The sequence below is a fragment of the Rousettus aegyptiacus genome, unplaced genomic scaffold, assembly GCF_014176215.1.
Source record: "Rousettus aegyptiacus isolate mRouAeg1 unplaced genomic scaffold, mRouAeg1.p scaffold_m13_p_3, whole genome shotgun sequence".
Taxonomy (NCBI): domain Eukaryota; kingdom Metazoa; phylum Chordata; class Mammalia; order Chiroptera; family Pteropodidae; genus Rousettus; species Rousettus aegyptiacus.
This window is the reverse complement of record NW_023416306.1, coordinates 53,136,374-53,160,775: the sequence shown is the minus strand read 5'-3', so window position 1 is coordinate 53,160,775 and position 24,402 is coordinate 53,136,374. Positions and strand designations below refer to the sequence as shown.

General features: G+C 32.6%; 1 protein-coding gene and 1 pseudogene across 39 annotated transcripts in view; both read left to right on the top strand.

The window, feature by feature from the left end:
• PTPRD (protein tyrosine phosphatase receptor type D) overlaps window positions 1-24,402 on the top strand; it is a 1,934,582-nt gene that overhangs the window by 637,161 nt on the left and 1,273,019 nt on the right. The window lies entirely within an intron of this gene.
• LOC118614994 lies at window positions 15,999-17,527 on the top strand (annotated as a pseudogene).

Sequence of the window (24,402 nt, the reverse complement as noted above, 5' to 3'; positions counted from 1 at the left end):
CAGTTTTCAATTCTTGATGGTACACTTTCTAAAATATATGATTGATTTTCATCAACTCTATGAAACAGATATAACAGTGTGTCTAAGTAGAAGCGAAGATGTTAAGGCTTGCTTGGTGAGAACATTTCACTTTAACCTTTTCATCTTATAGTCAACAGTATGGTAGCGCAGTAACCAAACACAGTGAGTTTTGCTCAAAGATGCATCACAGTGATCTCTTATACAGATCCCACTTTTGCTCATGTTATTTCTAGTAACATAATAATAGAGAGCAATACTTCAATACTACATTTTTTTATGCTAAATTCTGTTATCTATCTGCACTATTTTGTCCTAAAATAAGTTTATGGAGTAGGCATTGTGCCAATTTACCAATGAAGTTCCTGAATCTAGACAGGTTAACCAATTTTGTCTAAAATTGCATAGCTAGTGGGTGGCATTTAAGGTCTTTTTTATTCCAAAGAGAAATCTTTTAAACATCATACCTTTGTATATATAAACATTCTCCAAGAGTTTTGTTTAAGATTAAACCTCCCCCTCCTCATCCATTTAATTATTATTTGAATTATGGACTGTCCAACTCCAGAAAACATTGTTAAGTTCTTGTATGTTTGATATTTAATCATCCAATCAGTGAACTAACAGACGAGGATAATAATAATGCCAATAATAATAAATAATAACAATTACAATAACAATGATTTATGTTTGCTTGTCAACTTCTGTTTTTTACCATACTTTGAGTCAGATTCTTTCCTGCTTCCAGCATGATTCCTGATCTTCCAAGTGGCAAGACCTGATTCCTACAAAGAACCACTAGAAAGATTAAAGTTTGGTTATCTAAAAAGAAAGGTTAAGAGCTAGTTTTTAATATCCTTGAAGAATTAAATGCATCTCAACAGTAGCTTTATATTCCAGAGTTAACCCTGAATTGCTTGGTGGTGGAACTATAATGTAACAGACTGGTGTTCGTGGCATGGGACTATCTGGGTAACTTACCAGCGAGAGTGGACCAGCATAGCATACTCTGCTTCTGGGGCTTGTTTATCAATGCCATCTGTCTATGCATTTATTTTTACATTATATTGATAACTGATTTTGATCAGGAACTGAATTAGGTGCTGGACATATGTTATTCCTTAGTGGGATCACGCTTTTCTCTGACTTTGCCATATTAAGCTTTTAAACAGTAAGTACCCACAGTTTCAGTGTATTGCTGTGTTCTGAAAAATGTATTTGAAGATTTTGATTTGGTTGTTAGAGCCTTGCTGAATTTGGGTGGATCATTAACTGGCTAGAAGGGCCAGTTCTTAAATGAGTATATAGCTAGTTTTTTTTTTCTTTTTTTATTGGGAGCCTGGCATCTGAAGATTATGAACTAAAATATTATAATGCCAGTCCAGAGTTTAGCAGTCACACCTAAGACAAATGTGCTCTCCTTAAAATCTAGAATGATTCACAACAGTTCATTATGTTAACTATTGGGATTCTTTTCCCTTGCTATTTCATTATTATTTAAAAAAAAATTAGGATAGACAATAGTCAGACTTCCATATATACTTTTAAGAAGATATGACTATCTTGACTTTCTATTTTAATTTAGTCAAATTGGTTCATGCAGAGTTAATCAATTGGTTTTGTGTCAAAGCTTTGAAAGAGGACATTGCTAATCGTAATCCTCCCAATTTGATTTTTTTTTTTAAATTTGGTACCTAGGTTTATTGTTTTATTTCTTTTTCTCACTAGCTGTTTATTATTATTATTATTATTATTATTATCATCTAGCTACATGTTTCTTTCTTGAATTCCTCATTATGAAAATAGCTGTTGTAGATTGTACTTGTTGTACACATCGATCTTTTGGGATCAGATGGAACTCACTGTGAGTAGTCCAGGAAGCCAATTTCGCTGATAAACAGAGCTGCTTCCTCCACTGGTAATTTTCCCAAAAAGTTTATTAAAACTTTTTTCTTTAAATGACAAGCATCCAAATACACAAAACATCCTGTTTTTCCGGTATTTGGACATCCTCAGACATGTGTTTGTTTCAACTTAGAAAATATCTTGGAATCTCTGATAAATAGGTTATTGATTAGAGATTACCAAAGTGTGCATTTTTCGTTACTTAATTTTCAGAGACATATTCACTATGTTACCAATGCAGCCAATTTACTTTTAATACTTGGAAACCTTGAAGATTCAAGAAGTATGACTTTTTTTTTATATATATAAGAAAGGGAAATAAAGGTGTGCACGTATTTGTTTTATCCACATGACTAACATTTTGAAAAATCTCCTATTGAAATAAATGAAGATATAAGGATATACTTATTTAAAATTATGTTATATGTGATATATTTTTTCTTACTATCTTTAAAACATATTACAGGATAGACAAATATTGTTTGAACCATAGTCCCTAAGATCAGATGTTTTCTACCATTTGGAAACTAGTATCTACCATTTAGAAGCTGTGTCGGATTGGACAAGATATAAACTTCTCTAGGCTTTTGTTTTCTTGTCTTGAATAATTGTGATTAAATGAGATAAATTATATAAATGTGTATTAGTGTGACAAGTGGTATCTCTGTTTTATTCTACATATATCTAAGCATTTACCATCACATCTTATATAATTTGGGTTCTTCTTTTGAAATGCATATCTGGCCCTCAGAGAGTACCTAGTCTAGTGGTCATATGTCTCTGTGTTTACAACTCAAGCCAAGATATGGAGTTAATGGGCTATGGTTGATAAAGGTGGTGGTATAAGCAAACATAAGAGAAAAGGCACTGAAGAATCTTTGGATCTGCAACTATTATTTCTGAAAACTATAATGTAAAATCCATGGGTCAACTCACAAGGTTAGTAATAGGGTTCAGACTAAAAATAAAGACTCTGATTAGAATATAGCTTTTCCTTCCCCTTCCACTGCTCTCAATTTGGCATCCCAGCTCATCTGACTTGTTCACAAGTTCTTCCATATGAGAAAAGTCCTCGATGCTGATTGTGAATCACGTGGGCTACTGCTACCCTTGTGCGATTTTCGTTTTTGGCACTTCTAACTGGGGGCTGCTCTAGCAGGATACAGCTTCATCACGTGGAGCTGCCTCTTTTAAAAAGTGTGATGTACATCACCTACAGGCAGGTATCTCAGCTGGTTCTGTGAAAAGGCAAAGCAGTTTCATTTCCCAGTCTGAGACCTCAGCTCCACAGACAGCCCTACGAGCTCCCTTTTTAATGCTACAAAATACCTTCCCAAGCACCATATGGTTCTGGTAAGTCCGGGGTGATTGGGAGGCTTCCTGTTCAAGAGCAGCAACCTAGCAAGAAGATTTGACCTTGTCTAGAGAGCTCTCATGACAGAAAGAAGGGAATAGTGGTGAGGTGATTCCAGAGTACCTAGTTACTACTTACTGCATGAAGGAAGTCTGATACCTGTCTCTGTTTTTATGGGTAATGAGAAATAGTCCAATACATCCAGGAGAAAATCCTATTCCATTACCTAGGTAACTTGTGGTGGTGGTTTTGTTTTCATGTAAAGTAGCAGGGATTTAGGGGAGCACACTGATGAAGTAGGTTGACCACCCAAACTGGGGTCAGAGAATGGGGGTAGTATTTCAAGAGTTAATGTTAGTGAAACTGGGCGGATATTTCATAATCAGTCATTTGAAGCATTCTTAGAAAAAGATAGCATCAATTATATAAAATTCCCTGAAGCATCAAAATATTTTGCATGCTTGAAATCCTGCAGATGGTACTCACAAGTAAAAATACATTGTATTTATTTGCAAAATATCAGAGAGCACATTAGTAATTTGTTGTGGATGGCATATGTGTCCCATTGCAGTGAAAATGACAAAGTAATCACTTTTGGGGGTATAGAGTCAAATGAAGTTTGGTTGTTTCATTTATTTTTACTCATGCATGGGGACAGAGAAAAATAAGGCTTGATTTTAACTACTATGAATGGACATTTAGGAGTGTATTTAGATTTTGTTCTTTCTACTTAAGAGCCTTGTTAAAGGTAACTTTTGGGAGCAATTTAATAGTATTTTAAAACCAAAACTCTTTAGAATAACCTAATTACTTGAATATCTGAATTTTTTTTTCTGGCATACTTGGGGAATTTTATATTTTATGGCATGATATTCTCTCTGCTGGTTTCACACATCACAGCACTGTGACTCCATCAGTTTTACCCAAGATAAAAGCTTTATCATAATCTCCCACTCTCTTTAATTCTCTTGTGGATATAAAACATGGCTGCCTTCAAAGATGATTTTGGCAGTTTTTAGTGAATCAGAAGGAAATCCTCATCCCTCCCATTCTCAATATTCCATTTCTGCTATTCAGTGTCAACACTAAGACCTTCCAGTTTCTTTTTTCTTTTTTCTTTTTTATCTGTTTTATTCGGTATTTGCCAGAGTAATGATCTAAGTGGCTTGCTTAAAAATCAGTTTCCAAGTTTTATCTCTAAATTGCAAAATCAGAACCCCTTGACATGGAGTCCAGGAATCTATAAATTCCCCTGATAACTGTTATGCACACTATGGTTTAAGACCTGTATATCCTATATGTTCAAATAATTTTGCTCCAATGAGCCAGATTACCTGAAGGGAATTTATTTTATGCAAACATTATTGACACGTTAGCAAAAATAGTTTAGTGTAGTTTCAAGGGCTTAATTTCTGTAAAGATGAAGTTTGAAAACAAAACTGTGCATTTTCTATAATAGCATTCTACTAAAGTTGCTTGACCTTCTATCTAGAATCTGATTTCTCACCTTAAAATTTGGATCGACTTTGTGGAAACTTAAAGTCCTGGAGAAGACATTAAGAACAATTTTGATTGTAAATACTTCTGGTACCAGGGCTGTGAAATATCCCTCTCTGTAGTGCTTTATGCATAGGTATAAAGATCAGTAACCTGGGGATGATTTTGGTGAGAACAAACAGTTTTTAACGTTGAAAAACTCATATTATTATCTGTTTAACAATAAGATGATTTTCAAATAGCAAATATTAAAAATAGAAAGTTAACGTCTATGCCTAGCTATGCAATTTTTATAATACTGAAAATTAGTCTTCCTCAGGACACAAGGAGATGAATTGCCTGTTAGCCTTTTTTCCTCCCAGTTATTGGTGCTGATGAGCATCAGACTGTGGCTTCTGCCTCACCCTCCCTTGCTTTGCCTTACCCTGGCCTAAATATTTGAGATAATCTACCCTCACATAGGTGGAGCTGAAAATAGTTCTACAGTTGACAGCCTGGTTACTTATTTAATTGCAGCCTCCACTAGCCATTACCAGGTTTTCATAGCCAGCCCACTTCATAGGATTGGTTTTCTGACTTGCCTTGTTTTTGTTTAGGACTGTAGGGTTTTTTTTAGTGTAATTGACTTCATGTCTTCTTGCTAAGGACTTTCTACCAAGCATTTATAGATTCTTTCTTTTTACCTCAAGTTTGTTACGTGGGCCTAATTCAATCCAACATGTCATAGAAAACAGGACATAACTTTGAATACCACCACTGAAAGATGCCACTATTTGGAACTTTTGGCCATATTATAAATCTTTAGATATTGAAAATAGCTCCTGTTTACCTTATATTTACCCTCTCACATCACGCCCACTCATAATATTCTGTAATTTGTCCTGAGGGGCATACTCTTTAGATCCGAAAGTCTGTCTCATTCTCCACTGTTCTTGCCTCCACATTTGACGTGGGTCCACTACTGAATTTTCTTGTGAAAAAGATCATTCAAGTAATGGCAATTAAGAGTTTATGACTTTGTAATATATCTCTTGCTTTCCTTTTTGAAAATACTGGAATATAGTAAATAGAAACACCATTTATAGCTATAAGTGAGAGAAGACAATGTTTTAAAGGTTTATTAAAAAACTATACTTAAAGTTAATAACATGTAATCATATTAAAGTAGATTATTCCAGCTATAAAGTATACCTGGATTATAGACATTCTGTGCTAACAAGTCTGATTCTCTTTTACTTCTTTAACTTAGAAATGAAAATATTTTAAATTATTAAACTTTTTTTTTTTTTAATCTGAAACATTGTGGATCCTTACCTCAAGAACAGGTGTTTGGATTTTCCACCAGGAACTTGTATTATGAATGAATTCTAGTTACTGAGATTTATTTGTGATGTATATAAAATTTAAAATTAAAAGCTAAATATTAGATAAAACTATCAGTACAACATAACTATCAATTCTAGTAATGTGTAGTAGTTATGAGGGATTAATTTTGTTTATTCTCAGCTCTTCCAATTACCATGCTATATCAATTCCTTTTATTTTTTATTTATTGTAAAAATACTTGTTAAGAATTTGACATTTTTTAAGTACTTGGCTATTTGTCTTAACTATTAGGACTATAAAGATAGAACTGTATGGGCCTCCCATTAAGAACATAGATTCTGATGGGCAAAATTCAAAATCTTTAAAGGATCGAAGGAACATGCTTAAAATGAAGCATACAGCATTAGAATGCTCGTATTTAAAGACATCTAAACTGATTTCTATTTTTATTAAGACCATGAAATACAGTAAAGTTCTTCCCTACTTGTTTCTTAAACCTTCTCTCTGAACATAATTGTCATGATTTAACAATGAGGTCACTGGCCAAAATCTTAACTAAATTTCATCAGTCAATACCCATCAAACATTAGCCACAGTTCACCTATATCTTTATATATATATTTCTCTCATTTTAATGCTATTAGTGTTTATTTTTATTTTCGCTGCTTTTTTATATAATAATTTGCAAACAAACACACTATATACAGGTGTATAGTGTATATTCAAAGATTAATAAGTACTTGTGCATTGTTGTTACTTTATAGGGTTAACTATATGTAAGAAATATTCTGTCAAAATATGCAGTAAACAAAGCAATTATCATTTACTAAGTACTCATTTTCCAAACTTGGAACACATGCAGGCATAATACAAAACCATACAAGATATTATAGTCCTTATTTTAATTTTTTTAAATATAAGTAAACAAAGACATAGGGTAAATACCTTTGTCAAGGTCATTCACTTTCTTTAGCAATAGAGAAAAGGCCTAATTTAAGGAAACAGATATAAAGTGTACTTAACATTTATGATTAAAAAAAGTGATACACTGGCACCTTTCTGTGTTAGCTGAGAAAATTTCAAGGTGTAACAACTCTTAAACTCTGAAACCATGTCCCTAAATGATATTAAGGTTCTCTTCTTGCCCACCAACAACTTTGACCTGAATTCTTATCTTTTTTTTTTTTCCTAAGACAATGGTAAAGATTTTCTGTAAATTACTAGAGGGAGGAAAAATAGGCTTTGCAGTCCATCAGGTTTTCATTGCAACAAATTTGACTGTTCCATTATAGTGCAAAACCATTTACAGACAATATGCAAGAATGACTGTTTCAATAAACTTTTATTTTAAAAAATGGGTGTTAGACAACATTTGGCCCACTAGCTGAAGTTCGCTAACCTCTACTTGACAGTGTAGACGAGTGATCTTTTAATAACTTTGATCACATACACTATGATTTAAACAGATGTATGTGCATTACCCTTATGTATGTGTGTGTGTGTGTGTGTGTGTGTGTATGTGTGTATATATATATTTTTTTATTTATAGGATTTCACAAATACTATTATTCTAATATATATTGTTCCAGTGTATTTTATTTGTGTGTATATACATTTTTTAATAGTTGGTCAGCTTTTAGTTGGTATGCTACATAAAAAGAGAGTTTCCTTCACAATAGGCAGACAGATTACAACAATCATACTGCTTTTAGAATTAATACTAATGCGTAGTCTTTTTTTTTGTTGTTCCTAAATCTTTCTTTCTCCCTTCCTCGCTCCTTCTGCCCCCCCTTCTCTTTCTTTGTTTAAACCCACTTGAGTTATCAGCCTTGGTTAATAGCCTTTAATCTTAACATGGATTTAATTTCTCTTTTCACTTAGGATAAAATGAAATGAAATAGATAATCTTTCAGTATTTCTACAGAGCACCCTACTTGATTGTTGCTTTTTTGTTTCCGTAAAAAGTGTTTCACTTCGCCAGATTTTAGACTTTAAGTTTTTGTTTTGAGTTATTGCCATTTAAAATTACTCCAAGAAAACAATCATAGGTGTATTGGTTCAAAAGAAATACAAATTATATAAAAGCCTTCTAACAAAAAAATTTTAAGCATAAATTCTCTCAATATTCTACTTTATTCTAGTTTATAATTTAAAATATACATAAGTATATAAATATGTATGGATGTGTCTAAAAATATCTTACCTTAGGTATTTTAAAGGAAAAATTAGCAAAATATTTTCTAATATTAAAAATTGATAGTCTTTCATAAGCATATTAAATATTCAATTCTTTATCCAAGCAAATATAAAAATGAAATGTTTTTAACATGAATACTTACATGTATTTCCCAACACATTTAATGAACTAACAAATGTTAAAAGAAAAGTGTAATATCTGCCTTTGAATTTTACAATCACAGTTTCTAAATATTTATGTTAGCAGTTAACCTCAGGTACATGCATGTCCTTTTGCAAATGTGTATTGAGTATTTATGTGTAGATCTGAGAAACTGTGGAATATATTAGATAGAGAAAAGACTCAGTTAAGCCTCATGAAATTAGATTCCATTCTTGCTTTCTTCCACTAAAATTCTATGTGACCTCAGATAAATATTTACTGTCTTCCAGCCCCAGCTTCTTCATTTATGCCTAGCGTAGGGGGCATGAAACAAATGCTTCCTAGGGTCCATTCCATCATTGTGTCCATGATCTAACATATTCTAATAATAGTATTATATAAAAATAATATAAGCTAAAATTTATTGAGCATCTATTTTGTGCCAGAACCAGGGATACATACTCTTCGTAGATTAACTTATTCACTACATATCTCAAGTCATAGAGTTATATAATTATTTTGCTCATTTTAACATCAGGAACTGAAGGTACAGATATTTTTTAAAAACCCATTAGCTAATTACATAGTAAAGTTACACAACTAGTAAGAGAAAGAAACTAGTAATAAACTCCAGGATTCAGCGATTCATAAATCTATTGTGCTTCAACACTTCTCAGAACATTCAAAGCATGTGCATACACCTTATGCTGTGTAATCATTTCTTTTAGTTCCACTGCCATTCCTGCCTGCCTCCCATTACGACTGAAATGCAAAATCATTTAGACGTCTTCACTAGTAAATATTAGGCAATCCTTTAAAATATATTTAGCTCAAACATAACAAGAAAACAAACAAACAAAAATCCAAATAGACAAAATAATTTACAGTGTACTGAGATACCGTCTCTAAATTTGCACCTTGAACTTCCCTCACTAAAACTTCCTGCCCAAGGGTGGCATCTGGATCTAGCTCTGATGGTCCTTCATTCACCATGTCTTTTAACTTATTGTCCTTCCCTACCAGAGAACAGTATAGTTCCAAGGCCCTGCTAAATTTAAATGTATCTCTTTTTATTTCTCATAAAACCAAATTAGAAGGAATATAAGTTAGAAATATATTATCTTCCACTATATTTTCCCTCATCTCTCTTTTCAATTCATGTTATTTTTTTGCTAATACTCGTAGTCTCATAATTTTATTTTTTTGGCTCCCCACTCCAATGAAATGAACTAATTTATAATGCAGAAATAAATATAGGCATACAATTATTAGACGTCATATTTACATATATATTTCTTTGTTATTTTATGTTCTTTTAGAAAGTTAAATGTGTGCATTGAAGAATAAAGTTCTGACAACTAGAAAAAAAACAAAAACTATTTTTTAAGTTTGACGTATTTTGTGTTTTTTTTTCTGAATATAAAAGTAACACACTGGAAAAGTATAAAAATACATAAAATTAAAACAAAAATTAATGAAGCTCAACAACAAAATTCTATAACCTTAAATAAATCACTATTAGTATTTGGATGTATAGCTTCTCACAATTTTCTAGAATATATAAAACATTCTCCTTGTGTTACTATATTTCTGTGTGTTTAAAGTTGCTTATCTATATCTATATCTGTTTATATCTATCATATCTATCTATGTAGATAGATGAATACAAATTAGATTTATTGATTGTCAGCAACAGAAGAAAGGATACATAAAAAGTTGGGTATCCAGTCTTCTAAAAAAGATAGTATTGATAGGGAACAGAGAATACATCCAAAGCCGCAACAGGATGCCCCATGTTAATGACACTGCAGGATTCTTCACATTTTTACATCTGCCTTGACTATTTTCCTATGAAACTGGTTCTTTGATTAACATTATCACCTAAACCTAAGACATACGCTTGTATCTTCAACTATATAGCCCCTTTGCCTTTTATATGGGAACTTCAGCCTACTTCCCATTAAGAGTTATACAATAGGCGATTCTTCCAAGAGGAAAACAGAACCTCAAAAGTTGGATATTGACTAATATTGTCTGTATTCTAGCGTTCTGGCCATACAACAGCTACATCTACTGTTCTTAACACTTCTTAGTTAGATAGTGTAAATATCTCTCATTAAGGCATTCTCCCAAAAAACAAATGCCCAAATTTTCAAACATTTACCCAGTATTAATAGAGTATCTCAGAATGGTGTCTAGTTTTATCTATCTATCTATCTATCTATCTATCTATCTATCTATCTATTTATCTATTGTCATCTGTTGTGATCCATTTCATTATCTTGCAAGTTGTGGGATACATTGAAAAGCTAACCCCCACCCACACACTTAATATACAAAAAAGAAAAAAAGAGAGAGAGAGAGAGAGAGAGAGAGAGAGAGAAAGAGAGAGAAAGAAACAGGAAGGAAAGTAAAAGAAAACAAGTTAGTATTTAGTTTTATATGCATAATATATTTAGGGAAAAGAATGGTAGAGCTACTATAGACCTCATTCATTCAATCAGTTATGAGGATATGGTTGGTGCTTATTGTTTATTCCTACTAGCCATTTATGATTTCTTTGTCTTCAGCTAATATTACATATGGTTAATGCTTTTTAGGAACTGGTATGGCCCAAACATTTAATCCTGAAAAAGGGTTCACAATCATCATAGTTTTTCATATTACTATTATTATTATTATTATTATTATTATTATTATTTTACCTCTAGATATGATTGCTTCATATTTTATTTAACCATTACTTATACCATGTATCAGTTACTGCTCCAAATGCCTTACATATATTAAGTCATTTACTCATAAAAACCATGAGTGAGGCATAGATAAAATTTTCCCTTTTATTTTACAGTTGAAGAAATTAAGCTTACACAAAGTTTACATGACTTTCCCAAATTTACATGGGCATTAAATTACTGGAACCAGTATGTTATTAGAACCACCAGTCTATACTGAGCGTAAGAACATTCCATAGAATAACCTGGGTTTTATCTATATTATACTCTCTGCACTTAAAGGGTACCATTGTTACTTCCCTTTGATAAGTTAAATCATCCCCACAAACTCAAAAGGCCCAACACATATTAAATAATGAAGGTGACCAATGTACACTAAGAATGTCATCTTGTCTACCTGATTATTAAGCATTTTCTCCATTCTGTAAGCATTCAGATTTTCCTTAAAATTAGCATTCAGATGGAACACGTACATCCTCATGTTCTGGGACTACTCCAGGAAGTCCTTTCGTGTCTTTCTTACCAAAACTACCTTGTCATTAACCCTTGACTCTTATTTTTTCCATTTCCCCAAACATCTGTCCTAACCATTTGTCTATGATTAGTGTAAATTTTTACTTCAGGCCATCACCCTTTCTAGAAAGATGGGGAGAAAAAGATACGCTGCTGAAAGTTCCTCCTACCAGAAGCGTTAGCCTCCTGCATAATCTGTCAAGTATAGTTGAAAAGGGAATTCAGTTCTGTAGCTGATTTCTAGTTAGTCCTAGAATATCATTCAGTACTTATTGCAAAAATGGCTCCATCATTTTCCTCCACAGTAACTGGTCATCGACTCTGAGATCACAATTGTTTATTAAAGAAGAGATTACAATGTGATGGGAGGGTAGCACTGGAAGTATGCAGCTTGTTTACAGAGTTGCTTCAGCAGATTCTACTTCTGCATCATAATAGATTTCTGGGCAGGTCACTGTGGGAAAAGTATACAATACCTAGTTCAATAAGGTTGTAGTTACTTGTCCTATGGTTAAGTAGTCAGACTATCAAATTCTAGTGGTGGTAAAGGGCTGTTTGTCAAAAGGAAACTAGTTACTTGCTGAAGAAAGCATGGATTTGTTCCAAAACTCCAGTGGCCTCCAGTGCAATTCTCATTTAGGGACTTGTTCTTTTCTGATTACTGCATATCCCAAAGTACCCAAGACACTGTCCACATCATTGTATCTGCTCAGTAGCAGAGACTCATTTGCTACTACCTTCTTTTGTCCTGAGTCTTATGAAAACATCACCCTTTCAGGTAACTAGTTAATGGATCAGAGCAGTCTAACTAAATATGCTGTTTTTTTGCATCCAGATATATAAATCACTCACATGTTGTGCCTCTTAGCTGATGGAAGGGGTACAAATGTCCTTCACTTTGAAATCTATTACCCTACTAGGGCCAAGATCATTGGATCCCCAGACATTTCACTAAAATTGCAAGTACTAGTATTTAGTACTAACATATGTATGTTATACTGAGATATCCACAATACCTTCTCCTTGCTACCTTGGTCCAAACAATCTGGTGCCATCAAGTAATAGAACAGCTTATGTCATATGGAATGATTACATGAATAAGCATCGAGAGGTTAGTACAACAATAAAAGAAGGTGGAAAATTACACTCTCTTATTCCAAGATAAAAACATATTCTGTTCTTTTCTGGGCTAAAGTATTTATTAGAATAATATCTATATACTTTGATCAGAGGCTATAGTTTTGGCTCAAGAAAGGCAACCACATAGAAGATTCTAACTGTAATTGGAATTACTAATCAATCAATCATTTGCTAATCCAGTATTCTTCAAGACATCTATTTCTTTACTGACTAAACTAGAAATTTAAATAAGGATACAATAGAAAACTCCATTCTATGTTTTTAAAGTCTTGGTTGGCTGCACTAATCATGGACTTTCCCCAGAGAGATGATACTGATTTTTACTAATTGTTTGGATAGGGTGGAATGACCTCAGTAGGTTTTAATTGGTTTTTCCTGCCAAAATAGCACTTATTTCTAAAACCAAAGGGCTGATGAAATAATTCTTCTGGTTTCTTAGTTATCTTTTTCCAAATGCATACTGAGAAGTGACAGAGGAACCACAAGATAGAAAAAAAAACATACTTTGGATGTTTCACTGGGTGGATTATGAGGTCAAGTAGGAGAAAAATTTCATTTTATTACCTAAATCCTACAAACCTTCACACTGATTGGTGAACTTGTGATGTTCTGGGTCTTCAATCAGAGTCACTGTCTTAATTCATGGCACATCTAGTCTTTCTCCTTTTCTTACAGCACAAAGATTATGACAAATCCCTGTAAGTTCTTTGAGGAAGCCTAAAAGAATGATTTGCATTGTATATCTATGTTTCTTGCATGGCCTTGTCTTCTCTTTATTGGATAGGCTCTGAGCTTATCAAGAGATTGTGTAAAGAACCATGAATCTCTATCATCTGTATGCAAGACCTGAGATTATTTTTTCAAAAGTACGAAACAGTATCAGTTAAACTGTCCTAAATGATGACTTTTTTTCATTTCTCTCCTCTAAGAAGAAATGCAGAGATATAAAAGTCTTTACAATAAGTTATTTTAATTCTTTCAAAAATTTATTCAGGATTCTTTATATATTTTTTTGCTCCGATATCTTCAGCATGTCAGTGTGGTCCACAGGCTAGTTGTCATATCATCACAGGATGGCTGTTATAGTGCCAGACATTATCCAGAGAGGTTACAGTCCAGTTATAAAAGAGTGGCAATCTCATCTTGTGTTTACTTTTAAAAAGCAGAATCCTTTCCAGACAGCCTGTAGAAGTCTTCTTTTTATCTTTTATAATTTTATCTCAGTCCTTCAGTTTTAAATAAGTCGGCAATATGAATGAGATTACCATAAGTTTCTTAGATGTGAGAATGCATGCCTGAGTAGGACAAAGGAATTATTTTCATGAATATTGTGTACCTGAACAAAATTAGGACTCTTCTGACATAGCACATACAATAAATAACTGTTACATAGGCTACAGAAAGTACCTGCTGTTTGGGATTTGATTGTATATTTATTTTGACTCCAGAGAACACACAATTAGTTTTAACCTTCAAATATCCCTTCAGTTAGCATTACTTGTATCTTACTAGACTCTTCCCTACTATGTTAGCATGTCTGTTTTGCTTCTGGTAGTTAATTGTTCTTTTCTCTACTACTCCAAGATCTGCCCATTCACATTGAAATCAAGGATCTCAATTCAACCAGAGTATCTTTCACTGTCATGCTAGTCTACAAAATAGCACATAACATGAAGCTGGCACTGCTTGTCAGTTTATTTCTCAAGACTTTGGTTCACTCATTGCCTTCACATACTGAAGGGTGTTTTTAAGAGTGATTAGGTGTGGTAATATTAAAAAAAAACACAAACCTCTAACTTTCTCATTTATTCAATGTTTTGAATTCCTTCCTCTATAACATACCAAGTAATTTCTGGCCTTATAATGGCATTTGATGAAGGTAATAGTCGGGTTCACATTTTTCTAAACTAGCCAAAAGAACTATTGCAATCATTTACAGGTCCAGGTTAATATAATGGATATAGAAACTCTGGCATGTTTTCTTTATTTGTAAATTTAGCTTGTTCCAAAAAAAAAAAAGTAGGCCCTTCCCACCTTGGTGGAACAACATCAAAAGTTAATGATTTACTAATTCCCTTATTATAAATTAGAAAAATTCTGTGATTTGTCCATTGATAAAACATACTCCCCCCTCCCCCCCACCCCCAGCCGCCCCTGTAATCAGCTCTTTAGGTCGTACTGGAATCTGGCAGTATATAGAGAGAACAATGAGGGTTGGTTGTGTGAGAAGCATGAGAATCATTGGCCGTTATTAAAAGCCAAGCCCTTTAGGAAAAAGTATAATATTATCTTTAATCTGGGGAAGAACACCCCTAGTAGACATGTTGTAGAAAATTACTTCTATATAAGGAAGATAAGTGGCATTAGATGATTGGGGTATCTCATTCCAATTTCTGGAGAATAATTCTTTTCAGATCATACCCTTTTATCTCAAAGATGTTGTAATCCTGTGACTTCAGACAACATTGGAAATCATAAATAATAGAACTGAACTTTCCTTTTACATTTGCCCACCTCAGCCTAAGGCTATAAGAGATAGGTAGGTGACAGAGTTTCAGTCTGTTCCTTTAGCCAAGAATTTAGAAATGCGGATGTATCATTCACTCTCTTCATGCTATCCTATGTATTTTAAAATTGCCGTCCAATTGTGCAGTCATTGAATTCTTCTTAATCTTAGAAATGCTTAATGACTACATCATTGTTATACCCGGAAGCTTTGCCTTCAGTGGGTGACCAAAAACTATAATGAATAAGACTTGCACCTCTGGAACTAGAATGAATGCAGTTTAAGATTCCTTTTTAAAACACTAATAAAATTTTCCTGTCTTTAACCCTAATACAGTCAGCAAACCAGTCCCAGAGTTCTTACATTGTCTTGATGAATGAATATCTATAATCCATATTCTATTCCATAGTTTATTTGTAAGCAACAGTATAGAACAAAACATTTAAAAGTGTAAAAGTAAAGGAATATATTGGACAGCTTTTGATAGCAAGGCTGGAACTGAAAGAGTTGGTAATGGGGACATAGCTAAAGGCATGCCTCAGAGTCTGCTTAAGACTTTACTGCTGGCCCAGCCCAGCCCCTGCCAATGGCCCACTCTATACCCAGCTGCACACACTAGCTGGCGCCTTTTCTGTACCAGGGAAGCCCCACCTTGCTGAAGCCAAGATGTCTAGTAATTGAGCAAAGGCCAAGACGACCGACAAATAGCCACGGTGAGCCATATCCAATGTTTTTGTGATGTTTGACAAGTCCCAGAACTAGGAGTTTAAGGAGGCCTTCAGTGTGATTAGTCCAAAGTACAATGGCTTCATTGACAAGGAGGACTTGTGTGACATGCTGGCCTCACCATGTTCCTGATATATTTGGGGAGAAGCTGAATGGCACAGACCCTGAGGACGTGATCCTCAACACCTTCACCAGCTTTGACGAGGTGGCCTCAGGTTCCATCCAGGAAGACCACCTTCTGGAGCTACTCACAATCACGGGTGACAGCTTCACAGATGAGGAAGTAAACAAGATGTACTGTGAGGCACCCATTGATAAGAAAGGCAACTTCAACAACAAAGGGTTTGCCTGCATCCTCCAGCATGGTGCCAAGGACGAAGATGACTAGGTCCTCTCCTTTTGATGCCCCAATGCCCAGGCCCCTGCCCTAGTCACCTTCTCCCCAGACACACTGTCTGCACCAGTTCTGTGCCCACAGGACCCTCTTAGGGATTGTCCCTCTGAGGGATTAGAGACTCAGCTCCCAGGGAAGGAAATAAGCCAAGAGTGTGTACTGCCCGGCGAAGGTCACACAGCCCACTGTGAACCTCCAAGAAAGGATCATCTAGGGAGCTGGCCCAGAGACCTGGGTCGAGAGGCACCAAGGGAAGGCCCCTCAAGAGACTGCAGGCATCAGTTTTTGCCTACTCATTCTGGGGTTGTCCCTACAGGAAGGGCCCTGTGTCCTGCTCTGGGCTACCACATCATGTGCACCCCATGCAGGGCATGAAAGCCCTTTCCCAGCCAGTGTCATAAACACACAATCCTTACCACAGTCCCTTCTCAGAGGATAGGATGCTAGACTTTTCCCCTCTACCTTGCTCCTAGAATACCACTCATCCCACCAAGAGTTGCTCCAGAAGATTTATATAGGGTGGAACCTACCCCAGGGAGGCAGAGTCTCTAATAGAAGGCTCATCACTGTAAAAAAAAAAAAAATTAAAACAAAAATGTACTGCTGATACCATACTACTTGACTTTACACTATTTTCACTAAGAAACTTTCCAAATTGAACTTTCAGTATACTCTACTGATTTATTCAGTCAGTCCTTCATCATTCAAAGATTATGAAGAATAACCTGACTATGCTCATGTTCTAGCTGTCAGTACACAGAAACACTGACCCTTTTGGTGACCATAGATGGAAGTGGACTCTGTTTCTCAATAGATTAATAAAATTAAGAAATTGATACCACATAAAAGATGTTAGAATGCTAGCAGCCATAAAAATAAGAAAAATATACATGTTTATCTATTAAAAACAGGGTCCTTCCTCTGCCCATTTAATAAATATCGACACATAGTGACCTGTGTCATCATTTTTAAAATAGGATATATATATATAATAAGTAAAAAGTCAGATTAAAACAACATAGCATGAGGTCATGAACAAGAAATTTAGAAAAACAATATATGTCAAAATGATGTAAAAAATATATCCCTATATGTCCCTATAATAAAATTTACTTTTTAAACTTTATGTTTATTTTTACTGTGAATTTACAAAAGCCAAAGAAATATTTCCAAAGCTTTTAAGAAATAAACTCGAAATGTAAAACTGAATTTTATTTTTGTAATACAATGACAAGAGTTGTAGATTACAGTTTAAGACATCTTGGAGGTTCCTAGCTCATGCCATAGGGAACTAATAACCAAATGCCATAGTTTAATAGGTAACTATGTAAAATAAATAGTTTATTGTAGGTACTCAATAAATATTTATTAAATAAATATGAGTTCTACTCATTATTACTTTCCTTTTAGACACTCATAATTTTTATAAATGTAATGGGAATAGTAACTAGTATCTGATAATAGAACAGCTCTCAAAACAATGGATAACTTCAAAATGATAACAATACTAAAAATGATAATAATGACAATCTAAGCTTCTATAGCTTAAATCAATTTTTATGTCTGTAGTGTGCCAGGCTTACTTTATGAGCATGAAGATAAAAAAAAAAAAAAAGAAAAAAAAAATATTGAAAACATTTGTAATTGTAACATGAAATTTAAATAACTAGTTGCTAACTCTTAGTGCCTCATTTAATGCAATGGGTTTTGTTTAATGTTATTGTATGTATTAAAAACAGGTCACATAAATATGACTAATTTATTGTCAAAAATAGCTGCCATGTCACAACACAGTTCTCTATATAGTAAATATTATACATTTTTGACACATTGTTTAAAAATCCTACTTTAGAGTTTTCTCTAAGTACATCACTTGGTCACATTAAACCAGAGGAAATATGATTTTAAAAGCAGAACAAGACGAATTCCACAACACTTGCACATTTATTACAGATGTTATTATAAATAATATCCACTGGATAAATATGAGCTTGTTTTATTTCTTATATTTAATATAGATCAGTTATTAATATATTAGTAGAAATCAAAGGAATATGATATTTTTTAGATTTGCTGTAAATATTCCGAAAACAAATAGCATTATATTCATATATAAATAAATGCTATTAGTTTATAGACACATGTATCAAAAATGTCAACTCGAATTTAAATCGATCTTCCCTAATTTTTAAAATGTAGTCTTCTATGAAATATTCTTTTGTGTGTCTATAAACATAAAGAACAATACCATAGATGAAGGTAAATTTTTTTTTTAATTTTCCCACTATACCTCATTCCTTATGACAATGCATTGATAGTAAAATACTCCAATAAATTTTATTGACTTGTCTTAGATATATTAAAAATAGTAGACCTAATAAATATACAAATTATATTTTCTTATAACTTTATGTTTAAACATTATATATTATAGAAAAAACTATCAATTATAACATTCTTTTATATCTGAAAACATTTAAATATATGAAAGTGAGCATTATCAAATACATTTTGAGGTTATTTCCTTTTGAAGAGCTAAACATGTTAGTCATCAATAATTAGATTATGGTATGAGCACCGTTTTGAGTAGTTTACTGATTATTTGGAGGTAGGGTAACTACAGGAAAGGTTTTTTATTAAAAAAAAATCATTGACTAATTTATTACCTTAAGATTTTTATTAGTAGGTCAATGAGCAAATATCTTTTCAAAAGTATTTGCAAATTACATGTTGTCTGAAATTTTATAATAGACTATCACTTCGGGACTAAGCATGCTGGAAGTACTAAGTAGTATAATACTTGTATATATACTTGTGCATTATTTTATAATCAATAATTGTCTATTGGGGAAACTAAAAATCTCTATCAGTTAATTCTGAGAAATTATTTTGTGACTGGCACTGTCACTAGATTAGCTAATTGAATCCTAAAAAAGCAAAATGAACAAACAAAAGAATCTATAACAGAAAATAAATTCATGCCAGGAAAACATACTCACAGAATGATTCAAAACTATAACATACTATTTCAAAATAATCTAAAATAAATTAGAAACATAAAAAAAACAGTAAAGAATAACATTGATCAGAATTGGAAAATCTCAGAAATGAAATAATAGAGCACAGGAGAGTATTAGAAATAACATAAACAGTAATTTCACAAAAGACTAAACTAAAAAAACTAGAGTAAATATACTTGACAACTAAAGCATTAAGAAAAAAAAGTTAAAGGGAGACATTTTAGAATATAGAGAAAATAAAAATATAAAAAAAGATTTAAAACATTAATAAATAGGGAAGATAAGCAAAGAAGATCCTACATACAAATAATAGGAGTCCCTGAAGAAAACCGAAGAAAAAGAACAAATATTTATAATTATAATCAAAAAAACTTTCCTGCTGATATTTGAAGCTACATATTGAAAGATAATCTCATGAGCCTAAGGATATCAACCTGGAATACCAAAAACAAGAAGTATTCTCGTAAAATGCTGGATTCTAAAGAAAAAAGCATAGACATGGCATTTGAATATCTATCAAAAAAAAAAAAAAAAAGGACTAAAAAGAGGGGGAAAAAAGTTAACATCAGACAACAGAAACCTAATTCTAGAAGAAGATTTGGTAACATATGATACATAAGAAAGAAGACAGCCAAATGAGTCAAAAATGTTATATTCTAAAAAACTAACTCTGAATTATAAAGGACATAAAATCTTACCATTTAAGAACTCCATCATTTCCTTGAGTTCTTTGAGAATCTTCTATAGAATATGCCTCAGATAGCCATATAATTAGAGATATATATAAAGATTGGTTGTGAGCATTTAAAATACGGTTTACTAATATAACTAAAATTAAGTAATGCTTAAAAAGGATAGAATATAGTCTTTAGTGTCTATATGCCCTGACTATAAATATATAGATTATATATGATATAGATATAGATGATATTTATATATAGATGACATTGAAATAAATGTACATAAGTATTCACACACATATAATGCATATATATGTTTATATATATACATATATATATTTGTGTGTATATGTGTCTATGCAGTACAACTAAAAATAGGGGATTATTTTATTAATCATACGTGTTGTAGTAATGTTAGGATTGGTCTTCAGAGACTGTCTTGTGTGTAAAGTGTATACTAAAAGAAGTTATTACTTATGGGGTATTTCATTCTGTTCTTTGTATCCTCAAGAAACAGAATTTTGAGTTTGAAAAGGAGAAAGGTGCAATATAGAAGATGTTAAGTAGAAACTCTATAGTGCTGAATTTTTATTGGCATTATCAGTATTAACGTATCATAAATTTTTCTTGAAAAATGCATGTATGCTTGGAATGTGTGTACTTGCAGGTCTCTGTGTATACAAAAAAGCAATGACTGACCCAATAACAATGAATATTAATACACCCAATCTATACAATTGTGGTACTGAAACAGCATTTCCTACTAAAGAAAACCAAGGCTTCTTGGACAAACCACAGCTCTAGAAAACAATGAACCTGGAATAGCTTTTCAAATTAGCAAGCAAACTATAAAAGACTCTATGGTTATTGCAAAATAATTCATAGAACAACTTAAAGAAGGCTCTATTGAGCTAATTTGCAATTAATAAATATAGTCACTGCAACAAATTAAAATTTATCAAACACATAAATCTTTTCAAAATGATATTTTAAAAATTGATCTCCTTCAGAGAATGTGAGGCAATTAAGTCATTATCTTGAAAACTAGTATGCAAAAGAAAAGAATCTAGCATTCATCCTGCATTTTCTATAATGGACTCTACTACTGGACAACAAAATAGTAGGATAGGGGACATGTCTTATTATAAAAGTATTCCAGCAAATATATATCATAGAAATGAGAGAATTAGGTCATTACATTTTGCAACTTAAGTAATTAATTAATAGGTCGAAGAACTGAACATCAATGACTGCTAACAAATAAAGAAACTGAGGCTAAGATTGGTTAATGCAGTTATACAAGACTTCATAGCTAGTATGTACCTGAGTAAGATTCAAATATAGAATACCTCATCCCAGAGCCCAGCTTCATCAATTTGTTTTAATTTAAGGTTTATTCTGGGCCTTTTACTTTGATGCCTGGTGTTGAATACTAGTAAATACAGTGTGTATTTTGTCTTAATTCAAGGTTTATTCTGGCCATTTGCTTTGATGCCTGGTGTTGAATACCAGTAAATACAGTTTGTGACGAAGCTTGTTTTACCAGATAAGATTTAACATAATCATCAATATCACTTTCATTTGAGACATACAAAGTCATTTTAGTAAATTTAAATCAAATTAAGAAAGTTACTACCTTTTAATTTTTTTCGATCCTTTTGGTCTTTATGAAGAAATACGTATTTCTTCATAAATACTTTTTTTATACTGGTATATTTTAACATCTCAAGTAGTATTTCCAAAATTTAGTTTATAACAAAGAATATATCTCATGTTTGATATCTCAAAGTTAGCAATATCTAATTGAAATTTAATAATATGCATTTGTTTCTGCTGTATTTGTTTTTATGGTTAACTCATAACAATGAAAAGTTATATATTTATTTATTACAGCAGCAGCATAAAGCTCCATTTATGTAATAAAGCAGCCAGTTAAGTCATTAGATAAATTACCGTATGAATAGAAGGTACATGATAGTATAAAAATTATGATTAGTTTTCAAATAAATGTCATTTGCAAATACTGTGCTAGGACAAATTCTAATCTAATAATATATCATTTTGTTAAAAAGATATTTAAGTCATAAGGGATAAAGAAAGTATATTTGGAGATAGTTGGATAATAAATTGTATGCTTTATATATATTGAGGTTATCTTATGTGTTATAAACATATATTTGAGTTATAATTTTAAAAATAATGAGCCAAAATATATTTTCAAAATAAAATTATACATAATTTAACAAGAAAAAGAAAAAAATGGATAATACAACATTTGTTGTTTGTTATTTTAATTACATTATACCTATTTTCAAGAAGTTTATTTGCTAAATTGAGTTATGATTTCATTATGGTTGCCTTTTAGCAGATATATAGGTAGGATGCTATCTATTATCACAAGAGCATAAATGATGTGATAGTCCAGTCACAGTATGTGGATTATCTTAGCCTAAGAATTAAGATGAGAGTAAGTCATAAATCAAGAAAAGCATATATTTATAAACATATATACACATTCATGCAAATGCACATTCTTCGTTTTTTGGAATTGATGAGTGAAAACTTGTGATTTTATTTAAATTCAAATCTCTGCTTTATTGCTTCCTAGCTATATGGTCTTGGTTAATGTATATATTTACCTCTCAAAGTAGCCAGTAAATGAAAATAATAATGGAAATCTATTTCAGAGAATTGTTGGTAATGCAACATTTCATAATGAATTTAAAATCTTGAAAAATGACTATAGTTACCTACATCAGTATTTTAATGCTTGAAAAGAAAACATAAGCAGAGAGACTAACCTATGTACAACCATCACAATAAGGGTAATACATAATTTTTTCTTTAGCTTCTCTAATTCTGTATACCAAATATGATAATTTTATATAGCTACATGTCTAAGGAATATTCAGAGAATTTCCAAAAGCCTCTCCAATAGCGTGGATTTGCTGGTTCAGACAGGGTATGAATGACTAGAAGAAAACACACACATGTGTGTGAGCAGACCCCTATCCCCCAGCCCCCAGCTACCTGATACATGCCACTCACATAATAAAGTTAAATTACATTTGGGAATAAATTGGTCAAAATATATTTTAAAAACCTTAACAGAAAGAAGACACGAGTCTTTAGCCTAAGGATAGAATCATATAGAATTAATAGTGCAATTCTTGCTGAACCTTAGTCTAAATTCACCTGAGGCTTCATCCCTCTGCTAGAGAAATTTACATTATGTAAGCCTTTAAAAAAAAATAGTTATGGAGGTCTGATTTTGCTGATTCTATGGTCAGAATCAGTGTCAATAAAGAAACTTCTCACATTGGGGAAAAGACTTGAAGGTCAAGTCAGTATCTTACTGGTATCTCTGCTTCCAACCTCCCAAAGCCCCAGAAACTCATTTGATCACTATGTGGAGCTGCATTTTTCAACTATCTGTTACCCATCAGGGAACATTCTTATACTATCTCAGGATTGTGATGAGAACATTAGGTAGTAAGCTATGGTGAAGCACTTTGCGGTTAAATGAGTATATTGTAATAAATCTTTGTCAGTTATTATAAGCAAATAACCAAAAGACACACCTACCAGCTATTTTTGTTTTCATTTCTGGAATGATAATGTTTGTGGTTAATGTTGCAAAGACAATTACAACTACAATGTTGTCTCCCAAAATGGCCTTTCTCTCTCCCTCCCTTAAGAAATCAAAATTTTAACTCCATACCCAAAATACCCATAGGATTCCTGAAGATGATAGATCATCCTTCACATTGATCTGGTTAACTAGCTCCACAATGGCAGATACAGTTTTTCTGAGACACAGATGGATAACTTTAAATTTGTTTAACCTTCAGGTAGAACATGTGACCTTTCGACATCCATGCAGCAACTGTGTTTTCAAGGCACCTTTATATATGGACACTTTTTTCTACATAAGCAGAAAGTCCTTCATTTTTCAACCCTTTCATTTTACTTTCAGTGGATAATGTGTGAACTAAAATACTGTGAATAATTAGATTAAATAAAAGCAGAATTAGCTATATTCAACAATTTACTTTCAATTTTATTAGAGACACATCTGTATAAATAGTGGAGAAAACAAACTTGGCAGAATGAGAAAATATATATACCTTGTAGATTTGGCCTCTAAAGATATTCTGGAGTCAATTTCTTTGAGTAGACAAGGTTGCATTAAACAGTTGACCTTCAGTTCATTGAATACATATAAATCACCAAGTTGCTTTTATCTACCA